This window comes from Staurois parvus, unplaced genomic scaffold (assembly GCF_062004578.1).
Source record: "Staurois parvus isolate SC_StPar_1 unplaced genomic scaffold, SC_StPar_1.0 ptg000321l, whole genome shotgun sequence".
NCBI lineage: Eukaryota > Metazoa > Chordata > Amphibia > Anura > Ranidae > Staurois > Staurois parvus.
This window is the reverse complement of record NW_028318117.1, coordinates 1,287,349-1,306,946: the sequence shown is the minus strand read 5'-3', so window position 1 is coordinate 1,306,946 and position 19,598 is coordinate 1,287,349.

Here is a 19,598-nt window from a genome sequence, read left to right as displayed (position 1 = left end):
AAGATTCCACACCTTTGTTGCTAACAGAGTTCAAAAAATTCGGAAAACAACAAATCCAGAACATTGGCACTATGTTGACACAAAGCAAAACCCGGCAGATCATGCTTCAAGAGGCCTAAATGTAACAGAATTGAAGAATTCAAATTGGTTCACCGGTCCAGAGTTCCTTTGGGAAAGGGAAATCATACCCAGTGAAGGTTATACAGAACTGTCTATGGGTGATCCAGAAGTAAAGGTAGTTCAAACATTGAGCACTGCCACCAAGTGTCAAGATGACATACTTGAACGACTAGCCAGATGTTCAAAGTGGAATACAGTCATAAACATAGTAGCTCAAATTCAAAGCTTAGCAAAAGGAATCAGAAAGAAAGAATCGTTGAATGTAGAGGAAAGAGTGAAAGCTGAAGAAACAGTTATAAGACTCATTCATCAAAGATTCTACAGTGAAGAATTGAAGAGACTTAGTCAAGAACCCAAGAGACTTCCAAACAACCACCCATTGTACAAGCTTAATCTTATTCTGCAGGATGGTATACTGAAGGTGGGAGGGAGGCTGGAAAATGCATCCCTACCTAACAGAGTTAAGCATCCAGCAATTCTACCCAAAAATTCTACCTTCACAAGATTGATTATCAATCACTTCCACAACAAATCCTTGCATCAAGGAAGAAGCTTTACTCAAAGCTGTTTGAGAGAAGGTGGTTACTGGATAGTGAAAGGAAGCAAAGTTATAGCGAAGTACATAAGCAAATGTGTAATCTGTAGAAAGGCACGTAGACCTACAGAAGAACAAAGAATGGCTGATCTACCAGCTGATCGTGTAAACCCATCACCACCATTTCTTTATAGCGGAATGGATTGCTTCGGCCCATTTATCACCAAACAAAACCGCAAGGAGTACAAGAGATATGGTCTGATATTTACATGTCTAAGCTCCAGAGCAATTCACCTGGAAATGTTGGAAGATATGTCAACCGACGCCTTTATCAACGCCTTAAGATGTTTCATAGCCATTAGAGGTACTGTCAGAGAACTTAGATCTGACCAAGGATCTAATTTTGTTGGAGCAAAGAATGAATTAAACAAGGCTCTAAAAGAGATTGATAAAGAAAAAGTAACTGAGTACTTGTTAGAGAAACAGTGTGATTTTCACATGAATGCTCCACATGCAAGCCATACAGGCGGAGTCTGGGAGAGGCAAATCAGAACTGTAAGAAACGTACTAAGTTCAGTGTTGAAGAAGAACGCAGGAGGATTAGATGGTGCTTCACTTAGGACACTATTCTATGAAGTAATGTCTATTGTTAACAGTCGTCCACTTACAGTCAACAACATCAACGACCCAACAAGCTTAGAACCTCTAACGCCCAACCATCTACTTCACCTTAAGTCTGATTACATACAGCCACCACCTGGCAACTTCACCAAAGAGGATTTATACGCAAGGAAAAGATGGCGAAGAGTTCAATATCTATCAGAGCAGTTTTGGAATAGATGGAGTAAGGAGTACTTAGCTCATCTCATACTAAGAAGTAAATGGCAAACGCCTAGAAGAAATGTTCATGTTGATGACATAGTGTTAGTAAAGGAAGACGACTTACCTAGAAGTCAATGGAAATTGGCCAAAGTCCTAGAAGCTCGAAAGGATGAAGAAGGACTAGTAAGAAGAGTTTTGTTACAAATGGGAGACTCAAAACTCGACAAAAAGGGAAAACGTCTCACAACTCCACTCAAGTTGGAACGTCCAATACAAAAGTTAGTTGTTCTGCTTGAAAGTAACAAAGACACTTGAGAGTTGAGAAACTGATGGAAAATTCCTCGAATTCATGTTCGAATCCTATTACTGAGAACATAGAATTAAAGGTAATTTTGGTGGGAGTGTAGCTGGCCAGCTAAGACCAGTCCTAGGTTGTTAATATGGTTCACATATATGTGTATACCAAACCTGCCAATAACCTCAGTACAGTGTATATGTACATATGTTAAAGCCAAAAGCAAAATCATTGCTGTGATTTATGTCTTTGATTGTTATATGACATTTATATATTCATTGTGTTAGCAGAAGCAGAAAAGGAAAATATGCCTTTAAGAGTTAGTATAGAGCTGAGCCAATCACAGACAGCCTCACACTGTACAGAGCCTTAACCAATCCCAGCCAGTTTCACATCTATGCCTGTGTAAAACTTCCTGCTAGGATTTTCTACAGACACATGCTCACCAGACAGAAGAGGAAACAGACAGTTCCAATCAGAAAGCTTTATGGAGACAGAGAAGGCCAAATAGGTATTTAATGCACTTGTGTGTTCCTCTATTGTTAAACAGTGCAGGTAGATCTGTATGTTAAAACTGTTGTGTGTGTTTACTTGTAGTTCCACCGAATTTTACGAATATATCGAACGAACGAACTTATCGAATCGAATATAGCAAATCGAATTTACTGAATCTAACGAATTTATCAATCTATTGAATCAACCCAATGTAATACAAGTTAAACCATTGTAATATGAAAGAAATAAGCCATTGTAAGCAGTTATATGAAGAAGATTGAAGTTATTAAAGAAGTTAACTAAAGTATTCGGTGTGCTCTTTAAACCTACTGCATCCATAGAGCGGCATTGGAGGAATTACAGAGTAAAGTCAGTCCAATCAAACAAAAGAAACAGCAATTGCATAATTTTTCTAATGCCACAGCGCACTAGGCACCAAAGGGTGCTGCGCCTGCCACATCTCTTCCCTTTCAACTTTTCAGCTTATTGGACAATGAAGGTGCACCCACACCCTCAAAAGTCATTAGCTAAAGTACCTCACAGTAACAGAACACTAGAGGGCTAGACTGCTGCTCAACACAGAATGCAGTGCACAGGTTTCAAGTGGTCCAACATCCCCATTGTCCAGTGCTTCAATCAACAGCACTCATGCTTCCTGATCAGACATATTGATTAGAGCAGTGTGTACCTGTGTGTTAGGGTTGCCACATCATCCCTTTAAAACCGATCACATATTAATTACACAGGTTCTGTGGCTGCTTAAGGTGGTAATTAAACTCACTTATTGCCTTATCTGAATTAAATTAGCCTCAGAACCTTTGCAATTAATATGTGTTCGGGTTTAAAAGGATGAGATGGCAACCCTAGTGTGTGTGTGTGTATAGCGGGGACCAGGGGCAACTGACCATTTGGAAACTTGGGCACTGCCCGAGGGCCGGGGGTCAGTAGGGGGCACCATGAGATGCCCCTGGTACCTTTTTCATAGGCTTTTTTGAGTTTGGACAAGGACACGGGGGACCCATGATCCCCTATTGCCCAGGGGCCCCATGATTTGTCAGTCCACCCCTGGGGGGCACACAGACGGCTGCTCTCTGTATTGAACAGTGGCTGTCTAGTGTGCTGCTAGAGTATTTTAACACTTGCAGCAAATATTACTGTTAAAAATTATAATGAGCCCACAGTTATTACTATTTTTACAGTTTGGCAGCATTACAATAATAATATAAGAAGCTTCAACTGGCCTTTAAAGCATGGTTAGGGAAAGCAGTGTGGTGTTAGTTGGCAACCTATTCTACATAGGAAGTTGGACTCATTAATGTCAGTATAAGCACCTATTAAGGTTTGTGGGAATCTAATTCATAGTATATTCATATTTTTTTAAATCTATGCAATTACCCAATGAAGAAGGTTGCAGAAGCAATACTAGAAAAACATTGATATGATTTGTTTACACAGTATAGTAATGCAAAATGACTGGTTTCTACTTTTTCAATGAAAGTATAGTAAATTGTAATATAGAATATTGACCTAATCAAGTTAGAGACCATATTAAAAGTACATCATCAGGTAGTATGTTCATCTGTTTGATGCCACTAACATGCAATCTATAACAGACATTTTACAAAGCTTTTGTCTTGGTGCCATATATTTTGTGATTTTGACTTTTGCCATTAGAATCAAACACTAAATCCATATTTAAACAAATTATATATCTTCCTGGAGTTTAGTTTATAGTGTATGTGAAGCCAAAAAAGACATACATTTTCTGGCATTGGAAAGAGTGGTGTAGGATTTAAACTCCATTTGGATTTTTATTGCTATCTGGGGGGGTTTCAATTGAATTGGGACAGAAATATAACTCTTTGAATGGGGGAAAGGCTGATGATTAAAAGGTTCACCCCCTCCATTAATATGTTGTGTTTCATTCATAGAAGCTGTAGCATGGCTTTTATAAATAGGGACTCTTGATGAGAGCCTGCGACAGTTCTATTAACCCTCACCAAATCGGAAAATTATGGCAACAGGGGTGGGGGATGTGGACAGAGGAGGATTTCATCTACAAGAAGGCATCAGCAAAAGGACACATTCTAATACTGTCTGGAAGGTATGTCCCTTGACCTGATTTTTCTGTTTTCTTTTTTATTTTGGCTGCACTCTTTCTTTTACAACAACTATTTTGAATATATATTTCAGAAGAAATAAGAACCCTGCATATCAGCTCCATAGTCATCTGAAATATCAGACTAGGTATACTGACGTTTTGAGATACAAACATTATTTTGTGCACATGCTTTTGTACCCAGTCTACAGCCAGTTACATCCATCTATAGCATTAAAAGGATTCCTTACTGCCTTGTACAGTGGGGCAAAAAAGTATTTAGTCAGCCACCAATTGTGCAAGTTCTCCCACTTAAAAAGATGAGAGAGGCCTGTAATTGGCATCATAGGTAGACCTCAACTATGAGAGACAAAATGAGAAACAAAAATCCAGACAATCACATTGGCTGATTTGGAAAGAATTTATTTGCAAATTATGGTGGAAAATAAGTATTTGGTCAATATCAAAATTTCATCTCAATACTTTGTTATATATCCTTTGTTGGCAATGACAGAGGTCAAACGTTTCCTGTAAGTCTTCACAAGGTTGGCACACACTGTTGCTGGTATGTTGGCCCATTCCTCCATGCAGATCTCCTCTAGAGCAGTGATGTTTTGGAGCTGTCGCTGGGCAACACGGACTTTCAACTCCCTCCAAAGGTTTTCTATGGGGTTGAGATCTGGAGACTGGCTAGGCAACTCCAGGACCTTGAAATGCTTCTTACGAAGCCACTCCTTTATTGCCTGGGCGGTATGTTTGGGATCATTGTCATGTTGGAAGACTCAGCCACGTTTCATCTGCAATGCCCTTGCTGATGGAAGGAGGTTTGCACTCAAAATCTCACGATACATGGCCCCATTCATTCTCTCCTGTACATGGATCAGTCGTCCTGGTCCCTTTGTGGAGAAACAGCCCCAAAGCATGATATTGCCACCCCCATGCTTCACAGTAGGTATGGTGTTCTTTGGATGCAACTCAGCATTCTCTCTCCTCCAAACACGAGTTGTGTTTCTACCAAACAGTTCTATTTTGGTTTCATCTGACCATATGACATTCTCCCAATCCTCTTTTGGATCATCCAAATGCTCTCTAGAAAACTTCAGATGGGCCCGGACATGTACTGGCTTAAGCAGGGGGACACGTCTGGCACTACAGGATCTGATTCCCTGGCGGCGTAGAGTGTTACTGATGGTAGCCTTTGTTACGTTGGTCCCAGTTCTCTGCAGGTCATTCACTAGGTCCCCCCGTGTGGTCCTGGGATTTTTGCTCACCATTCTTGTGATCTTTTTGACCCCACGGGGTGGGATCTTGCGTGGAGCCCCAGATCGAGGGAGATTATCAGTGGTCTTGTATGTCTTCCATTTTATAATTATTGCTCCCACAGTTGATTTGTTCACACCAAGCTGCTTGCCTATTGCAGATTCAGTCTTCCCAGCCTGGTGCAGGTCTACAATTTTGTTTCTGGTGTCCTTCGACAGCTCTTGGGGTCTTCACCATAGTGGAGTTTGGAGTGTGACTGTTGGAGGTTGTGGACAGGTGTCTTTTATACTGATAACAAGTTCAAACAGGTGCCATTGATACAGGTAATGAGTGCAGGACAGAGGAGCCTCTTAAAGAAGAAGGTACAGGTCTGTGAGAGACAGAAATCTTGTTTGTTTGTAGGTGACCAAATACTTATTTTCCACCATAATTTGCAAATAAATTCCAAATCAGCCAATGTGATTGTCTGGATTTTTTTTCTCATTTTGTCTCTCATAGTTGAGGTCTACCTATGATGCCAATTACAGGCCTCTCTCATTTTTTTAAGTGGGAGAACTTGCACAATTGGTGGTTGACTAAATACTTTTTTGCCCCACTGTATATGTTAGTGGGAGGAAGGGACCAAGAAATCTTGAAAGCTTGCTCTTAGTAATTCCGATTTTCATTTTCCCTGTATTATGTATGTCAGGGGTGGCCAAGCTTTTAACTTTCCTGGGCCACAATTTGAAATTGTCTTGGGTCACACATAAAATACACTAACAATAAGGATAGCTGGTGAGCAGAAAAGGTTGGGCCGATGACAAGTCAACGATCACTGATATAGATAATGTACCTGTAAGGGAAATCTTCTGAGATGGCTGGCAAATAGACGTGCACACGCACGTCGAAGATTGGCACCAGACGGACTATTTAAAAGGTACCTCTGCCTGTGCTGAGTGCTGACTGGTCTTCAGCTGTTCCCCTTTTCCTGCTCGTTCCTGTGTGATTTCCTTGTTGCTGACCCGGCTTGTTCCTGACCTGACTGATTACTCTCCTGCTTGATACTTGTTCCTGACTTCGGCTCTGCTCCTGACTTTGGCTTGCTTATGATTTTGTACCTCGCTGTCTGCCCATTGATGACCCCAGTTATTTCTATGCCATTACTCCTGTCTCCCATCCCAGCTTCCTGCCTTGCTCTGGTGCACACCTGGCGACCTACTATACCAGCTCTGAATATAACTACTGATCCTGAATCGGAGGTTCATCAGTCTTCCAAAGTCTCCAACTGCAAGAACTGAAAACAACATCTGCTAGCGCTCTTGTCCCCCTGGTCCCTAGACACCCTCTGTTCCACTTCCAGTGGGGTCAGGGCTAGTGACACAAGTGAGGCCGACCTCGTCATTTCACTCTCCAATCAGGTATGTGAAAGTACCTATAATGAGTAGTAAAACTTCATTTTTTTGTAATGTTGTTTATTATAAAAGCAAAAGAGAGTTACAAAAACTAGTGTGATATTTGACACTGTTTTAGGTAAATGACCACATCAATATCTAGTTGGATGGATGGTGTAGCAATTCTCAATGAATTCTCAAGGTGCTAATCACATATTTTGGTTCTAATTTTGCCCTTTGCGTGCTTCATCCTTGAGCTCTAGTTCACACTTGTGTGGGCCGTGCAACCTGCATTTGTGCTGGCACAGCAGCCCATTCATGTGGATGGGCTTCTGTGCCTGCATTTTCCACAAAAAAAAGTTACATGCACCTTTTTAAAAACATAAGTGCAGGGAAATCGCATGGTCTTTTTGACCATGCAGTTTCCCTGCAGTTCCTGCACTGCCAAAAGTGCTGCACGCTGACATGTGTTGGGGTGCCATTCAAAATGAAGGGCAGCCCCACGTGTCTTGTAAGAGCAGCACGATTTGGCTGCGGGTGCAGGAACAGATGCGATTGCCACACCCAGCCTGCACAGTGTGACATGAATAAGGTGTTATTGTGAAGAGTGAGATTTCTTTGGGAAGATAAATGTTAGAAAAGTCCACTAAAAAGACACGTTTTTCTTTGCCTGCATGTGTTCGCTAAGTGTAAATGCATTTTTACAAAAATGTCAACATTTTAGGTAAGTTTACAATTTTGTGTTGGGCCGCATTCATAGCTGTCTTGGGCCACATGCAGCCCGTGGGCCGTTGTTCTGATGCACCTGGAATGCATTTATCTGATTTAAACTTAAAGTTCAGTTGAGCACTAAAATATCTGTTTTGATTTATGTTATTTTGTAACTTCATAACAGATCTTAAACTGTAAATTTTGTTTTAAATTAGACCCACAAGAAATTACTGCACAGAATCATATTAGAACAGTTCCTACACTTCCCATTTGTTTTATTAGTAGATTATCAGCACATACCAGGATTATTCTTCAGCTAACATAGTATCTGTCAAAGTTCCTTAACAAAATGCTTTAAATTCCATTGTACACTCTGAAAAAAGGGTTAATATGACTAGAGATTAAACATCTGTTTAATGCAATACTAAATGAACTTGATTTTCTGGGAAAATATATTATTTTTCTACCAGTTATACATTTCTCAGTTTTTAAATCCCTAGATAAAATTATGTGTAGTGTTACATGATAACTCTTCCATTACATCCATTTATGTCTTAATGCAATTTCCCTCCTTTCTGTAATACTCTTTCTGACATTTTCAACATTGTTATTGCTGCAATTTATCAGACTTTGTATCATCCACTCCCTGTTAAAATTGTACACATTACATCATTTTCATTGTCAATTTTTCTGTTCATTCTAAATCCAAATAACTAACTAAAACCATAAATCAGTTGTGCAAATGTGATAATTAATTTTATCTAATGATGCCTATAATGTCTGTAGAATGCATTATAGCATGCACATGTTCTCCAAGGAGCAGAATAAAAGAACCATCACAAATTTAATAGGAACTATTAAAAGAAATTATGGATTTTACTATGCAACATTTCTATGGTGAAGCTCCCAGGTTCCATCACTAACAACATCATACTTACCTAGGTAGATGCAGCATCCATCCGATGCTGCATCTGTACCTCAACGGCTCTAAGAGTGAGAACTGAGGGATCAAACATCGCTGTTCGCTCAGTTCTCTCTGCCGCTCTTAGCAGAGAGTGGTGACTGTCCGTGCTTGGCTCTCTGCTCTGCCCCCCTCTCAGCGCTGTGCTCTGGATGGGGCGGAAGTGGCTGGATCAGGCTCTCAGTGGATCGCTGTGAGGCTGAGCCAGGTGCCGGTCCAGGCTTCTGGGTGGATCCCAACCTTATAGTCGCAATCTTTCCCCAGCCCAGACTGGCAGAGTGACGTTAGGTGACTGCAGACTTTAGCCTGATGCCGGCTGAAATCTGGTCACAGAAGTGCAGAATGAACTGCACTCCTTTGATCCACAGGAGAAGTACAGCCAAACGAGCTTTGGCTATACTTCTCCTTTAACCTAGAAGTGGGCTTCCTATTTAGACTTCATGCATCAACGCAAAGCAATCATAACATCCATATATTAAAAGCATATTTACCTTCACAATTAAAATACATCTAATTATACAGCACCATATAGCTTAATTTAACCATCTGGTTTGAAACAGCACCCCACTGTAATTAAATGTTACAAAGTTACATTGGCTCCCAAAGAAAAACTTTGAAATCTTGCTGAAAGAACATTAGACAATGTGGTGCCAAGTTAAGTTTGCTTTCCTTTGATTTCATCCAGTTATGCATCACTAGATATCGTGCACACCTATTCTTCAGGCTCTTTGGACTAATATCTTATATTTAAATGGCATGTTTGACAGGAACATACACCATTTAATGCACACTAAAGTTTGCAAAACACATCCTGCTGACAGAATATAAATTGCTTTGTGTTTGCTTTTAATTAAGCAAAGCCTTCCCTGTAGCTTATATATACTTTTACACATTCATGTTAACATGCATAATTATTTCAAAACTATATACAAGCCAAATGATAATAATATTGTTACTTTGTATGAGCCAGTTATTTTTAATTCTTTGGGCAGTAATAAATGTAAAGAAACACTTAGAACCAACAGAACCTGAAAAATATTTATTGAATAAAAAAGTCATCTATTTTATCAAGTTTCATAAATAAACTTAACAAAAAGTTGAGAATCTTTGAAATGAAACAGTCAACATGAGAAATAGAGAGGGTGAATCTCCCTAAAGGCAGACATACAGCAATAAAAACCTGACAGGTGTTCAAATCCCTCTTCACTCTATCCAAAAAAACAGTTTATATTTTATTAATGACACTTTACATGTTCATGTTTAATCATGGTCGCTTAGTGTTTAGCTTGGAAGCCTTGCAGTCTTGGTTTTCTGGCATTGATTACCCGTAGGGTCTTTTGTATATAAAGTTTTTGTGTTCAAACTGTGTTTGTTTAGATTTCGACTAAGTCTTCCTATTTTCTTCAACAGTCTATATTTGTAGGCCAATGAGCCCTAGCATATTACAAACATTACCAGGACATCCTGTGCAGCACATTGATTAAAGCATTCAATTCCATATTTCTATCCTCGGCCTACATAACAGCAATTCCAAATTGCTCCATTTATCAGCAAATATCACTACTTAAAGTAGACTTAAAAACATTCACTAAAGTTTTGGACTATCAATTTTGACACCCAGTGTTTAAAAAGTGAAGAAGCAAAAGACAACACAAAGAGAACACTGACTGTCATTCATGCTCACTGCAAATTATTCCCCCTTCTTCTCCTGTCAACCAATATAAACAAGGCAATTGATATGGTGGACTAGCAGTTCCTTTGGGAACCCCCACAATACATAGTGCTGGGCAATCATATAATACAATGGATCAGGTGCTCTTTTCCACCCCCTTCGCAGTCATACAAATTAGGAGGATAGTATCTGACCATTTTCCTATACCAAATGGCACCAGAGTTGCCCCCTGTCACCCTTCATTTTCGTCTTGACCCTGGAACCCCTAATCCAGGCCGCCCCCTACATTAGTAGGCTCATGATTCTGCATGGTCACCACAAAACTGCAGCCTATGCAGATGACCTCTTATTGCACGTTACCCAAACCAAAACATCTTTACCAAATCATTACCAAACCTCTTAGCAGAATTACATAAATACAGCTCTTTGTCCAACTTTAAAATAATTTCTCAAAATGAAAAGAGTTGAATGTTTCTGTACCGGATCACATGATATTAGCCGAACAAATGAATCAAATCACATATCAAATATTTAGTCACTCAGATCCCAGGAATTGTAATAAAGTGTTTGCTTTAAATTTGTTCACAGTATACAAAGCCATGGAGGATCTAAAAACTTGGGACTGTGAGGTTTTTACTTGGTTTGGATGTAATGTAAGGAAAAGGGGGAAATGGACGTTTCCAGGCCCCCCTTTTCCTCACGGGATGGTGGCGGATAAGTTTCTAACCACCCCATTGATTAAATGTAATGGGGGGTTATGTGATTAGTCAGGAGAGGTAAGCTGATTGAGAAGTTTCTGGATTGGTCAATTATGGACACCTGACCCCCCAGATTATTCTAGAAACCCCAAAATCCCTATTTAAGGAACAGACATTGAGGGCTCCATGCCAGTCCCCAGAGGAGTCTGGAGCACACCACCCTCCCTTGTTGCAGTCTGTTTATGTGGTGGACTACGTTCTAAAAAGTTGAAAGGGGACTGGTAAAAGATTAATTTTAAAACGTTTAATTTTAAATTTAATTTAAAAAAAGTTTAAATGAAATTACAGCTTGAGCCTTTATGACTGGGCTGGTGTGGTTCTGTATTTTAAAATATTTATGGTTTTTGAAATAAAAGTTATATTTATGATTTGTTAAAGCTGTGAAAAAAAATAAACAAGGCTGCGGCCAATATTAAGCCAAGTTGGTGTTCATTTGTTATTTGTCTGGAGATTTATTCCGTCTGCCATCCCATAACTCACATACATATTTCCTAGATTGCTGTATTTGATACAGAGTTTGCCAGTAGATATACTTCTAGTGTTCCTCAAAATTGCACTCAATATTCAGTTAATTTAAATGGGCGAACAAGGGAGCCCATATCGAGACTGCCTAAACAGATCAAAAGAAGTCAGAATTCCAGACCCCATTTTATACAATCTAATGCCCATTTCCTCTAGAAATGGCAGATTTAAATAAGCACATAACTAAATAATAAGCACCTCCAGGTGTCATTAATTATAACTCCCTTGATTAAAAAACTGACTTGGTTGGAGACTTGCAAGTTTAAAACTCATCCCTTAACAAATCTTGCCTGACACTGTGACAGCATGAACTGTCAGTTTGTAAACAATCAAGTGATTACCATGTAATAGCTGTCCTGGTTCTCTCATAGTTGAGAGCCAATTAAATAAGGAGAAACCTAGACCAGCCATGTCATATTGGGGTCTGTGAACAAGGTACACTTCAAGGTGTACATTCCTAGTTCTCACCTGGAATGTTAATTATTGTTCGTCCAGCATGGGGCATCATGCCTGATAATGGTGAGAGCCAGAATGTAGACCCAATTTGGTTAAAAAGGTATTTACTTACTTAATGACAGTAATGTCAGCCATTAATCACATACTACCCAGTGTCTCCTCATGCATATCAGCTTGCCCATGCAACAATCCATGTATGTCTGTGGCTACCAACAGAAAATTAGCCCACACAAAAGTAATATTTTAAGAGAGGCAAAGTCTTATTAGGGAGAGGGGGAGTATATGATAAATTGTCTCAATGACATTGGAGTATTTCATAATATAAATTGAAAATCCTAAAGTGACAGTGGAAATTCCTAGTTATGGCTATGGCAGTTGTACAGTCCTGGTAATCTAAAAGACACATATTGTCACAGTCAGGGGCGGACTGACCATTTGGAAACTCGGGCACTGCCCGAGGGCCCGGGGTCAGTAGGGGGCCCCATGAGATGCCCCTGGTACCTTTTTCATAGGCTATTTTGAGTTTGGGCAAGGACACAGGGGCCCCATGATCCCCTATTGCCCGGGGGCCCCATGAGTTGTCAGTCCGCCCCTGGTCACAGCATACACTTTCATTTTTAACATCAGCATTGTAATAGCAACACAAGCAATGGTTATTTTTAACAATCTAATAAGCTTACTTGAAAAATTTCCTTTCATGTTGTGAGTGCTACCTTGTCTGCTGACCATCTCTGTCAACAAGTTGCTTGATTCCCTGCATGCTTTGCAGCTTCTCTGGCCATTCCATCAGTTTATTTTAAAAGTCTAAGCACCACGTATCCCATAGTACCTTCCTGCCTGCATGCAGTGATTCCTGTACTGATTACACCTCCTCAACCACCTCCTCCCGGCACCTCTGTAGTTCAAAAGGTAAGCTCTGTGAAATGTGTGATGCAGTAGTGTATATCAACAGGGCATAGTGAATATGGTGTCCTTATATGAAACTGAGATCAGCTGCGATCCTAAGGATAGTTGCTGATCTCAGATCATTAGTGGTTTAGGAAACAGAGATGATCAGCGGAGAACATGTTCTCCGCTGATCATCTCAGCACACAGAGAATCTGTCAGAAACGGCCAGTGTATGAAGGCGCAATGTCAGCCCTTCATTGGCGATCTGTGTGAAAATTCTCCCTCCAGATTCTCCAGCCCAGAGGTGGAGAATCGGGAGAGCCGCAAATGATGCAGCGGTAATTTACCGCTGCTTAGTAAACTGTGTGTTTGACTGATCTCTAACTGTAATCTCACAAGATTTCAGTAACAGCAGCCGTTTTCTAGAGTTCAAAGTGGTTGTAGATTGTTTCTCTCCTCATTAGGGGATGCAATCTACACCGCTTCATGAACAGGCATTCAGAGGAGAAATGTCTCCTCTGAGAATGCCAGCGAACTGAGCAGTGGTCATTTACAGCTGCATGATAAAAGGACACCTATGTGTCACAGAGTTTAGGGAAGTAAATTTGTTGGATTCTTCACAAAGTAAATTTACAAACTTGAAGGTTGTTCAGAAATAATAGGATTAGGCTGAAGATAAATGAAATGGAATCAAATAAATACTTTTAACTTTTGACCATAGATATACTTTAAGCAAAATAACCCAAGAGGCATAAAAGATTAGGTAATTTAATTCTCAATCATCTCCAAAAAACTGAAATAAAAGTTTAGGGTGTACAGACACAAATATCCTGCTTATTGTATTTGGGGAACAATAGTGAGGTGTAGAGGAAAGAATAGGGATTCTAAGATTCTAACTTTGAAGAAGAAATTACAATTTGAACAACTGAGTGACCTGGTTTTCCATTAATCAGATTTCCTTACCTTGTTATATGCCTGGTGCAGCTCCATTATTTTTCAAAGATATAAATAAACTTGAAATATAAAAACAACTACTTCCACACAGTGGACAATGTTAGACAGCAAAGACATGGAAACAGAATATATTTACACTGTTATCACTTCTATTTTCTTTTGGACTTGGGTTGAATGCTCCTTTAAGGTGCTTTCCTTATATGTGCTTGTTGAAACTATTTTCTCAATCATTATCATTTGCACAGCTCTGTAAACAGACATATAAAATGATAATGACAAATTTCTTAGTACCATCAATTCACCATACTTGTAATCAAGGAACTAATTTATAAAAATGTACTTCAAGAGCATTGGAATTACAGTGACTGCTGGATATGAAAGTAGCAGCTTTTGAAATTTTGCACTAATTGATGTTTAAAAGAAATTTGCATTTGCTTGAGCAACTGTCTTTATAGTTGATAAGTAACCAAAAAAGATTTGCAGATGGTGTTCAAAGTTACAAGTCAAAGCAAACTAGTCACTACAAATGGCAGGTTGAAATAAACATATTTCTGCCTGGCAGCACTAGGGTTATCATTTTGAATCCAAACTGCTGCACTACCTGCCTGAAGTTTACATGTTTTCCTTGTGCCTGCAAGGGTTTCATTTGGGTACTCTAGTTTCTCCTCCCACACGCCATGCTGGTAGGTTAATTAACTCCTGTCTCATTTGGCCCTAGTATGTGTATATACGAATGTGGGTTAGGAACCAGGGCCGGACTGACCATTTGGAAACTCGGGCACTGCCCGAGGGCCCGGGGTCAGTAGGGGGCCCCATGAGATGCCCCTGGTACCTTTTTCATAGGCTTTTTTGAGTTTGGGCAAGGACACAGGGGCCCCATGATCCCCTATTGCCCGGGGGCCCCATGAGTTGTCAGTCCACCCCTGTTAGGAACCAAAGATTTTAAGCGTTGAGGGCAGGGACTGTAAATATATAATACAGTTGCAAGAAAAAGTATGTGAACCCCTTGGGATTACGTGGAGTTTTACATGAATTGGGCATAAAATGTGCTCTGAACGTCATCTAAGTCACAACAATAGAAGAACACAGTCTGCTGAACATAATACTACACAAACATTACATGTTGCCATGGTTTAATTGCACATAACATGTAAACATTCACAGTGCAGGGAGGAAAAAGTATGTGAGGCCCTAGCTTAATGACTTCTCCCAGAGCTAATTGGAGCCAGGAGTGAGCCAACCTTGACTCCAATCAGTGTGATGATATTGGATGTGTTGCTGACAGCTGTCCTGCCCTTAAAAAACACACACCTGTTTTGGGTTTACTGGTTTCAAGAAGCACTGTCTGATGTGAACCATGCCTCGCAGAAAAGAGCTCTCAGAAGACCTACGATCAAGAATTGTTGACTTGCATGAAGCTGGAAAGGGTTACAAAAGTATCTCCAAAAGCCTTGATGTTCATGTGTCCATGGTAAGACAGACTGTCTACAAATGGAGAAAGTTTAGCACTGTTGCTACTCTCCCTAGGCGTGGTCGTCGTGTAAAAATGACTGCAAGAGCACAGCGCAGAATGCTGCATGAGATAAAGAAGAATCCAAGATTGTCAGCTAAAGACCTACAGAAATCTCTGGCACATGCTAACATTTTTGTTGACACATCTACAATAAGGAAAACATTAAACAAGAATGAAGTACATGGGAGGACACCACGGAGGAAGCCATTGCTGTCCAAAAAGAATATTGCAGCACGTTTGAAGTTTGCAAAAGAGCATCTGGATGTTCCACAGCACTACTGGCAAAATATACTGTACACAGATGAAACCAAGATTGAGTTGTTTGGGAAGAACACACAACACAATGTGTGGAGAAAAAAAGGCACAGCACACCAACATCAAAACCTCATCCCCACTGTAAAACATGGCGGAGGGAGCATCATGGTTTGGGGCTGCTTTGCTGCCTCAGGGACTGGACGGATTGTTGTCATTGATGGGAAAATGAATTCCAGAGTTTATTAAGACATTTTGCAGGAAAACGTACGACCATCTGTCCGCCAACTGAAGCTCCGCAGAGGATGGGTGATGCAACAGGACAATGACCCAATGCATACAAGTAATTCAACAAAACAATGGCTGCAACAGCACAGAATACGCCTTCTGGAGTGGCCCAGTCAGAGTCCTGACCTCAACCCGATTGAAATGCTGTGGCATGACCTTAAGAGAGCGATTCACACCAGGCATCCCAGAATATTGCTACACTGAAACAACTTTGTGAAGAGGAGTGGTCAAAAATTACTCCAGATCGTTGTGCAGGTCTGATCTGCAACTACAGGAAACGTTTGGTTGAGGTTATTGCTGCCAAAGGAGGGTCAACCAGTTATTAAGTCCAAAGGTTCACATACTTTTTCCTCCCTGCACTGTGAATGTTTACATGTTATGTGCAATTAAACCATGGCAACATCTAATGTTTGTGTAGTATTATGTTCAGCAGACTGTGTTCTTCTATTGTTGTGACTTAGATGACGTTCAGAGCACATTTTATGCCCAATTCATGCAAAACTCCACATAATCCCAAGGAGTTCACATACTTTTTCTTGCAACTGTACATATGTAAAACTCCCTATGTAAGATGGGCAAGTGATAAAAATGTCCTAAACTCCTCTCAATGTGGGCTCCCCCTGTTAATCTGCATGAGTTAGAACCTTTTTACAAATATACTAATGCATTTAAGAGCATGTTACTGTATGCATTATCATTTTTTGTGTTTTTTTACTGTACTTTTGTGTGAATTTTGGTGCGTTTTAAAAATGTATTTTTTGTTTATGAATTATGCAAAATGAAATATGCATGATGTGGCATTAGAAAGCTTTGGCCTATGTCTTAATTACCTTTTTTAAGGCCAACTGTTTGAAGCCCTTGATTTGTTGGATACAGTCTTTGCAGGCTGCAGTGCTCAATGTTGATTGTTGTGCTACTACTGATTACATGGGTTGTAAAGGAATAAGGATGCCCTTGAGATAGGGCAGTCAAGAGACATCTCCTTGTGATTGGAGACAGCAAAAATCTGGACAGGATCAAGAAACGCTAATTTAAGTTGAGCAAAGAGAATGACTTGACTTTGAAAACAGCTCACTATTGAGAAGCCTCCAAAAATCCCCACACACCTTTCTTCTTTGGGTATATTCCAGGTCTCTAATGTCTAATGTCTGTACACGTGTCCAGGGTTATACAAGTACTGGTACAGTCAGGTCCATAAATATTGGGACATTGACACAATTCTAACATTTTTGGCTTTATACACCACGACAATGGATTTGAAATGAAACAAACAAGATGTGCTTTAACTGCAGACTGTCAGCTTTAATTTGAGGGTATTTACATCCAAATCAGGTGAACGGTGTAGGAATTACAACAGTTTGAATATGTGCCTCCCACTTCTTAGGGGACCAAAAGTAATGGGACAATTGGCTTCTCAGCTGTTCCATGGCCAGGTGTGTGTTATTCTCTCATTATCCCAATTACAATGAGCAGATAAAAGGTCCAGAGTTAATTTCAAGTGTACTATTTGCATTTGGAATCTGTTGCTGTCAACTCTCAAGATGAGATCCAATAAGCTGTCAGTATCAGTGAAGCAAGCCATCATTAGGCTGAAAAAAACAAAACAAACCCATCCGAGAGATAGCAAAAACATTAGGCATGGCCAAAACAACTGTTTGGAACATTCTTAAAAAGAAGGAACGCACCGGTGAGCTCAGCAACACCAAAAGACCCGGAAGACCACGGAAAACAACTATGGTGGATGACCGAAGAATTCTTTCCCTGGTGAAGAAAACACCCTTCACAACAGCTGGCCAGATCAAGAACACTCTCCAGGAGGTAGGTGTATGTGTGTCAAAGTCAACAATCAAGAGAAGACTTCACCAGAGTGAATACAGAGGGTTCACCACAAGATGGAAACCATTGGTGAGCCTCAAAATGAGGAAGGCCAGATTAGAGTTTGCCAAACGACATCTAAAAAAGCCTTCACAGTTCTTGAACAACATCCTATGGACAGGTGAGACCAAGATCAACTTGTACCAGAGTGATGGGAAGAGAAGAGTATGGAGAAGGAAAGGAACTGCTCATGATCCTAAGCATACCACCTCATCAGTGAAGCATGGTGGTGGTAGTGTCATGGCATGGGCATGTATGGCTGCCAATGGAACTGGTTCTCTTGTATTTATTGATGATGTGACTGCTGACAAAAGCAGCAGGATGAATTCTGAAGTGTTTCGGGAATATTGTCTGCTCATATTCAGCCAAATGCTTCACAACTCATTGGACGCCGCTTCACAGTGCAGATGGACAATGACCCAAAGCATACTGCAAAAGCAACCAAACAGTTTTTTAAGGGAAAGAAGTGGAATGTTATGCAATGGCCAAGTCAATCACCTGACCGGAATCCGATTGAGCATGCATTTCACTTGCTGAAGACAAAACTGAAGGGAAAATGCCCCAAGAACAAGCAGGAACTGAAGACAGTTGCAGTAGAGGCCTGGCAGAGCATCACCAGGGATGAAACCCAGCTTCTGGTGATGCCTATGCGTTCCAGACTTCAGGCTGTAATTGACTGCAAAGGATTTGCAACCAAGTATTAAAAAGTGAAAGTTTGATTTATGATTATTATTCTGTCCCATTACTTTTGGTCCCTTAAGAAGTGGGAGGCACATATGCAAACTGTTGTAATTCCTACACCGTTCACCTGATTTGGATGTAAATACCCTCAAATTAAAGCTGACAGTCTGCAGTTAAAGCACATCTTGTTCGTTTCATTTCAAATCCATTGTGGTGGTGTATAGAGCCAAAAATGTTAGAATTGTGTCGATGTCCCAATATTTATGGACCTGACTGTATATTTCCGCATACAGCTATTCATATCTATGGGGAAGTTGTACACAGCATCCGTGGCTCCCGAAGAGGGAAATACACCTGAACTTTACAATGTATAGCCCTAGACACCGTGTGCAAAACTCTTTACTACACTGGGTTTGGAAAAAGGTTTGTCAGCTCTTGTCACTAAAATGGCAAGTTACACCTTTTTTCTGAATAGTTGCAAATTTTAGAACTTTAAAAAATGTCATCTCTTACTTTTCAATGAGTAACCATTTATGTGAACACAATTGAAGCGTTTTGTTGCATAAGCGCAACTACAAGGAATTTTTTGAAAAGTCACCAGCTCTTGGACCTATAGTAGCAAGACCTTATGTAAACACAGGCCTCAGAATTTTCTCCTAATAGTGCCACTAAAAATGCAAAAGCATTTGATAATAATATACTTTAAAGAAAACCTGTGCTTTCCCTGTGCCCCTCTCCAGCAACACATACCTTTTTTGCTCCTCTGCTGTTCCACTCAACCATCAGGAAAGAAAGGTAAGAACTAATTTGCTTAAGTGCAGTCTAGGGCGGAGGACTCTCTTCCTGCCTCCATGCCAAAGTGCTAGGTAAATCATAAAGCACCAGAACATGAGAGGAAGGAGATTAAAGCCTGTAACAGCGTATACCCAGAGATGGACGCGGTTCAGCCATTTTGGTTTTAACCTCTATCTTGGCAAAGGGGTTAACTGTCCTGACATATATATTTCTCCCTTATTCTCCCCCGCCCTTCCCTCTGTGAGAGGCCCAGTGACATATGGCAGTATATGTGTGT